Source organism: Tamandua tetradactyla, chromosome X (genome assembly GCF_023851605.1).
Source record: "Tamandua tetradactyla isolate mTamTet1 chromosome X, mTamTet1.pri, whole genome shotgun sequence".
Taxonomy (NCBI): domain Eukaryota; kingdom Metazoa; phylum Chordata; class Mammalia; order Pilosa; family Myrmecophagidae; genus Tamandua; species Tamandua tetradactyla.
In genome coordinates, this window is record NC_135353.1 from 98054262 (window position 1) to 98062581 (window position 8320).

Genomic DNA, 8320 nt, shown 5'->3' on the forward strand with positions numbered 1-8320 from the left:
ATGATCTCTAAATGTTGGGTTAATTTCTTTTTTTCCGTTAATTAAAAAAAAAAAAAAAAAAAGAGAAGGGATAATTGGAGATGAAGGGATACAGACTGTACAACGGGACTGGATATAAAAACTCAGAAATGGACAGCACAATACTACCCAATTGTAATGCAATTATGTTAAAACACTGAATGAAGCTGCATGTGAGGTATAGGTTTTTTGTTTTTGTTTTTTTTGTTTTTTTTCTTTCTATTATTGTTTTAATTCTTATTCTGTTGTCTTTTTATTTCTCTTTCTAAATCGATGCAAATGTACTAAGAAATGATGAATATGCAACTATGTGATGTTATTAAGAATTACTGATTGTACATGTAGATTGGAATGATTTCTAATTGTTTTGTTAATTCTTTTTTTAATTAATAAAAAAAAACATTAATTAGAAAAAAAAAATAATAATCCCTTAAATCCTGGTTTCTCAGTTACAATGAGGAAGGTTAATGGCTGCTGAAATGATTACTAGAGGTCTATCATACCTCCTTTCCTTTTATCCCAGCTGGGATCAAAGAATAAAACCCAACACTTGTAGATTGAACTGTGGGCTCAGAACAATTGCTTTTTTTTTTTTTTTTGGAGAAATGGCCTGGAGAGAGTCAGTTACTTAGCCAGAGTCACAGATGGTGATGAATATAGCCTTGGCTCCTGGATCTCCTGACCCTCATTCCACACTTTTGTTCATCAGACCTATTTTCATATCTTGTGGGGGTTAACATAGGCATGTTCCTCTGCACGTAAAAGAGAGCTGGTCTGACTAAGTACTTTATTCCCCTTATGCCTGACAGGAAGCAGTTCAAAGGGTCCTTAATGTTGGCTGGTAATCTGCCTACCATGGGCTGAACAATTTGCATAGCTTTGGGGCCCTGCCCACAGAGTTTAAGAGCTCAGGTTAGAATCTGGGAGCAAACCACTGCACATTCTCTGAGCCTTGGTTTCCACATTCAAACATTGAGGTATTACCAACCTTGCACAGCTGTGATGAGAATTCAATAAAGCATCTAGTACCTACAAACCTAACAAACTCTCTATAAGAGAAGACACAGGAAATAAAATTAAAAGAGGAGAGACTGTGAGCAAACATGTTCTTCAATCATCACAGACTAAAGAACCATATTTAGAATACACAGAGAACTCTTACAGGGCAACTCTAGGAACACACATCCACACAAACACAAACAACAATAGAAAAATTGGCAAAGAATTGGAGGTATTTTATAAGAATATGGATGGTCCAAACTACAGGAATAGGAGCTCAACTATTCTTGACTGATTTTACTCCAGAGTCATAGAACATCAGCTCTAGGAGTTTAGAACACCAGCTCTAGGAGTGTTGGAATATGGGTCTCTAGAGTTGACAGCTGTATTCCCAGTGCCTAGTACTGAACATGGGGTAAACATGTAGGCCCTCAGCACACACTTGATGAATGAAGAAATGAATGTTGGTGCTGGTGAGGATGATTTTTCTGTATTTTGCAAATCAGGACTGGCTCAATTGAAGATTCTGTGCCTTCTTTAATTTTGTTGTCACCTTGGGGAATACAGCCAATGGCACAGACTTGCCCAGAGAGTGAGCTCTTCCCCAAGGGTTTCGGAAGGCCTGGTTCCAAAGAACCCTTGGCATGTTTCACCAAGTTGTTTGGATAGGAGCTAATAGCCAGCTTCTGCATCTCTGACTGTTCAGCCAACTGCTTCCCTCCCTGCTACATCAAGAGAACTCCTTATTATCCTCAAATTCCCAGGGTTCTCTTGGGGCCAGTTGTTATTCTGCTTTGCCTTTTGTAGGGGAGGATATGGGGCACTCAGAAACTCCATGGCCTCAGAGCCACACAGACAATCCCATGGATGGTGAACCAACCCTTGGTTACCACTATGCCCTTGTTTGCCCATTTCTTTGTCCAAGGATCTGAAATAAATCTGGAAATGTTTGGTGGTGGTGGTGGTTGTGGTGGTTTTTGCATCAATATACTTCTTACATCTCTTCATAAAGATATTAATTCAGCCTGAGTTTTGTTTGCTGTTGGTATTGGGGAGGAATTTAAAATATATTCACATATTTGGATTTGTGTACTTGAGACTGTGTTACTGGACAATATTGCTTGTTTCTAAGGAGCCGTTTATTCTCTCACTTATGGATAATGACTTTTCCACCATTATCTTGCTATGTCTTTGAGAGAGGCAATTTAGTGTATGCATAAAGAAAAAATATCATCTCTCCCAGCCCATACATGTACAAGCTTCATATCTAACAACTGGATATAGACTTCAAAGGGGCTAGAGAGCTGGGGTTCCTCAGGTAAGGCCTTAAAAACATGTACACATAATTAGCATCCAATTATACCCACCCCAGACTATGATAGAGCCTTTCCAAAATATTTCCCATATTTCTATCAGGTTGCAGTCCCATATTATGATATCTTTCCCAAAACCCCAACTTGTCCCTGATGTTAGCAAGGATGGTGAATGGAGAATTACAGGATAATTTTCTCTGGATTTTACACACCCAAGAAGAGTAGATCCTGAGAGATGTGGTGCCAGTATTGCATGGTGTTTGTGTCTAAGGTCACATAAAGTCTTCCCAAGTCCAACTTACAAGGATGTGCAACATGCAAATCAATTTCTAAGAACAAAAATAATTCTAGACCAATTATTATCATCATTATCCCACCAGGGCCATTCACAGGCATGAATACTGGTCCTTTTAAAAATTAGCTAGTGCTTGCCCTTAAGTTTAGGCTTTCATCAGAAGCCTTCCCTACTCAAAAATCTTCTATAGCCTCTTGGCCAACCAAATTAGGTTCTAGATCCTCAATATATCCATCAAGGCTCTTCCTGGCTTGGCTCTAGACTATTATAAATGTTCTTCTCATCCCTATAAAACAGCTTCCCCTCTACAGAAACAGAATATGAACAGAACATAAACATAAATATAATATACATTCTAACATCCAGGGTGGTACTTTTTGTTTACCCTAGTCATAATTATATTAATGTCTTTACAACACAGTGAGCTCTGGTTCTCCCAGGCTATGGGGGAGAGGCTTTGTTCAGTGGCTTCTGGAAATCAGCTTTGATGAGTGTAGCACTTACCCTTCTCCCATCTCTTCTTAGAGATGATGACTGTAAAGTACCTGGTTTGTGCACTGTAGAAAACTGCACAGATACAGAAGACTGAGACAGCTTCCAATTCCAGATCAGCTGCAGATGAAGTCTTCTCTTCAGCTCACCCAAGATCCAGGAACAGCTAGTTTCCAAAGGGTCATAAGTTTTTGTCTCCCTTTCCTAAGGCCCACTGTTCTAGTTTGCTAGCTGACAGAATGCAATATACCAGAAATGGAATGGCTTTTTAAAAGGGGAATTTAATAAGTTGCTAGTTTACAGTTCTAAGGCTGAGAAAATGTTCTAATTAAAATAAGTCTATAGAAATGTCCAATCTAAGGCATCCAGGGAATGATTCAGGAAGGCTGATGAAGTTCAGGGTTTCTCTCCCAAGTAGAAATGCACATGGTGAACATGGTCAGAGTTTCTCTCTAATCTGGAAAGGCACGTGGTGAAAACAACATCATCTGCTAGCTTTCTCTCCTGACTTCCTGTTTCATGAAACTCCCCAGGAGGCATTTACCTTCTTCATCTCCAAAGCTCACTGACTGGTGGACTCTCTGCTTCTCATGGCTATGTCATTCTCTGCTCTTTCTGAATCTTCTGGCTTTCTCTCTTGTCATTCTCTAGTTTTTCCAAAGTGCTTCTTCTTTTAAAGGATTCCAGTAAAACCAATGAAGACCCACCTAGAATGGATGGAGACACCTCTCCACCTATCAAGTTTAATACCCACACTGATTGAGTCACATCTCCACGAAGATAAGCTAATTAAAGTTTCCAACATTCAGTACTGAATAAGAATTAGAAGAACTGTTACTCCCAAAGGATGATTAGGATTAAAACATGACTTTTCTAGGGTACATAAACCTTTTCAAACTAGCACACCCACCAAGTGAGATTCTGGCTTCTGCTCATGTTCCCAACCATATTTTTTAAGTTTGTACATGGTAGTTTTTATAGTTTTACTGCTGCTGGAAATTGGATTTTTTCCCATTTTATTTTCAAATTATTTCTTTCTGATATCCCAGAAACCTACTTGTTTTGTATATTTTATATAGTATACATCTTAATAACCACTCTCATTAATTATAATTATCCAGTTGATTATCTTTCATTTTCTAGGTGAATAATTACATTTTCTGCATATTATAATTACTTTTCTTTTTCTTATCACATTGGCTAGGACCATGGTACCATGTTGACTAATAGCAGTGATATGAAACTTCCTTTCTTTGTTCCTGCTTTTAATAGCAAGGATTGTTTTAGTTTCCTAGGCTGCTTAAATAAATGCTATGAAATGGCTTGGTTTAAGCAATGGGAATTTAGTTCCTTATGGTAAGAGTCTAGGAAAACATCTAAGTCAAGGTAACACTTTCTTCTTGAAGACCAGCTGCTGGCGATCCTTGTCTCCTCTGTCAGATGGAAAGGTACACACCAGCATCAGCTGGTCTCTCCCTTCTCTTCCAGGTTTCATTGATTTCAATTTCATTCTCTTATAAAGGACTACAGTAATAAGATAAAGACCTATCCTGAATGAAATGGGTCACATCTTAACTGAAGTAGGTTCATCAATAGATCCTACTTACAATGCATTTACATGTACATGAATGGATTAAATTTTAAAACATGTTTTTCTGGGGTACATACAACTTTAAACCAAAGATATACTGAGTTTTGATGAAATATGTTGTTGGTTTCTGATACAAAGTGTGCCAGTTATCAGTTTATTGAATCTTAGGTCCAAATAAATATTTGTTTGCCCTATTTGTGATATGGGATCTGTGCCATGTTAACATTTCTCCCATGCCAGCTGACAAAATGTTAGGCCTTGGTTCCCAGACCATGCACTAAAAAGATTTTTTAAATGTCAATAAGTGTACTGGAGTGACCCTGCAAGGAAATAGCTTCAGGAAAGCACCTTCCTTACAGTTCCAGTCTTCCATATTTTTTCAGTATGTTATTTAGTACAAGAGTTCAATGACCAGTGGTTTGATTCTCAGTTTGGGGGTGAGCATGGCCTCTCCTAGTCCTTTACTGTCTGCTCTTCCTTATATTACAGGTAGTAGCTGGTCTTTTGTGCCAAATTTACTGTTTTTTTAAAAATCAATTTGGAAATCCATTTTGAATTCCTTTGAATGGATTTCCATCATCCATCAAATTATTTCCATGGTTTTTCTCCTATAATGGCTTTCTAATTGTAGAGAAGCCCAGGTAGAAATACAGAAAACATGAACAAAGAGATATGCTTCAGAAATCACTGCAAGTTGAGGGAATAATACAAATTTCTTTAAAATTATCATTGATAAGTCTTTGCCTGTGGATTCATTAAAATACTAGAAGTACTATATAATCCTCTCTCCATTGCCTGCTAAACTCAGAACATTGGTCAGGTGGAGTGTTTAGCCTGTGTATTAGAACACACATACCCTTATTGTAGAATCTGCTCATAATCATTCTCTGCTCTCCATGATGAAGTCATCCAACTACACCAAACAGAGTTCCAACCCCCTACTCTGTTCACAGCCAGACCAGAGAGAAACTCTGCAGGTCAAGAAAAGGGAAAGCTAAGTCAAATGCACCACATTTCAGAAGGGGACTATCATATAGAGACCATCAAATAATGAACCCATTTTGAGAGGCCCTGTTTCCTGAGACCATTCAGGGTGAGTGATATTGTGGTAGTCAAGCATCCATTCATATTTCCGTTTATCTATGCAGCAGCATATAGGGCTTTGCACTCCCTCCTCTCTGTCACTACTTCATTGTCCACACTAATCTGCTTTTAAAAAAATGAAAACTAGAAATGGTCAAAATACGTGAACATACTATTCCCAGAATAAGAAATTCAAATGACTAATAAACATTTTTTAAATGCTTAACCCCTAGTAGTCAGGGAAATGCTCATTAAAACAACAAAAAGATATAATTTTTACCCAAAATATTGGCAAAATTTGAAAAACGCATTAATATCAAATATGGTAAAACTAATTATTGAGACTGTATATCAGTAGGCAAATCTGTTAAAATTTTAAATGTATGTGCACTTGACAACAATAATTCACTTGTAGACATTCATCCTAGATCAAGTTGCCAGATAAAATACGGACATCCAGTTAAATTTGAATTTCAGATAAACAAAATGAGGGGCATCCTGGGCAAGAGAGAAAGAGAGGGAGAAGATAGAGAGGCAAGAAAATCCTGGTCCTGTGGATATACATAGGGCAGGGATGCACTAGTGGGTCTTCTAGATAATGCCAGTCAGTGGTAGATTAATTCAAGGTAGCGCATGCCCTGGGAGTTAGGAAGATGGGGGTCAGAGCAGAGGAATAGGATGGGTTGCCCTGCATGAGACTTATCAAGCATAGCAGAGGTGAGTAGGGCTGGGGCCCTTGATGGTGCCCATTCAGGCAGGGACTCTTGTCAGGACTCTTATAAATATAATTATATGCAGGTCATACTGATTTTACATAGCCATCTCAATATGTAAAGCCCACCTAACTATCAGGAGGACTCCTTGAATAAAAGTCTGCAGGAGTTGAGTCACCTTATATAAAATTTTAGTTAAATTATTTAACTGTTTTGTTCCATTTGGTTGTCTATAAATCGAGACTAATGATATCAACCCCAAAGTGCTGTTTTAAGGATTGGATGCATAAAAGATAGAAATAAATAATGACTATTATTACTTCCCTTATTCAATGTCTCTTTTGAGCCAAACTGAATCTCAGACACGGCCTGTTCAGTCTTGCCTCTAGAACTTTGTTCCCTAACCTGGAACACATACCACCCCAACTCATGATTTCTGTTATAGCCTTTAAGTATTAGATCTAAAGCTACCTCCTACAGGAAAAATTCCATGATTGCTCATACTTTGCAGGTGCTACTCCATTCCTGAATTCCATGTTGTGGTGTACTTCCCTTAGAACAGTATACACTATCAATAGTTCTGCATTTGTTTTACACATCATCATCATTAAACCATAAGGAACTTTGTCACCTTCTTAGTTGATTAAGAACATGAATATTGGAGTCAAACAGCCCTGAGTTTAAGGCTGGCTGGGCTACCTAGTAGCTGTGTAACTATGGTCATTATCTGTTTGCACTACAGTTTTCACATCTGTGCAATAGAGATGATAATAATACCCACCTCATAGGGTTGTGTGAGGATTAAAAGAAATAAAGTATGTAAAGGACATATCATGGTAACTGGCACACAGTAGGTACTCAAAAATGTTGACTAATTTAATAAGTAGAATCAGTGCCTTGCATATACTAAGCCCTCAATCAATATTTGTTGATTTTAATTGAATGTCTGTTGAATTTAGTTACATTTTGGGGGAATAGCTATATGTGTGTCCTAAGAATGTGAAATTGAGTACAGGAATGATACAAGTATGGAAATGTAATATCATTCACTATTTATAGTTAATTGGATAAAATTATGTGTCAGGGTTGGTTAAAGGCATTGTTATTGAGTGTCTGGCCTGAGAGCCAAACCTGATCTGTAAACCTGTCCACCATCTTTACAATAATAAATTCAAGCATTCAAATTGCAAAAAATAAAATAAAATTATTTAACTGCTTTGGTTTAATAGCACATATAGCTCTTGAACTTTCTGGGTCATTTTGCCTGTGATATTTATTCACACACAGCAGGAAGTCCCCTTAAAGATGCCTACCCCTCCCTAGGCAGCTAGAAAATACTCCAGTGTTAGCCTAATATCTGTCATTATTGAGGCTAGGGATTTTTGCCCTTTGGTTCAAGCTTCAAATGCCACCACTGTTCGTGTCACAAAGCCTTATAGAACCTTGGATATTTCCTCTACAAAACCTACTCTTTTTCTTTGTGTAAACATATTGCGAGCCACACTTGTGCCCCCAAGTGCCACTATTATGCTTAGGGCAGTGGGTATGAGCATAGCTCATCACCCCCGACTAGGGACTATACCATTATGTTCTGATCAGAGAGTGGCCAGAAAAAATGTTAAGAAGGTTGTCAGGATTAGCTGTGCAGCTAAGTTTGCTAAGGGTGAATTTCTGGAATTGGAACATCAGGAGGAAGAGAGCTAGAGGAGTGGTACACAGGTACCTCAAGACTCCTAATTGCTCATGTTATTTTAAATTTAAGCCAGAATGGGGATGGAGTGCCATCCTGCCATGTTAGTGAGCATAGGAAGACACA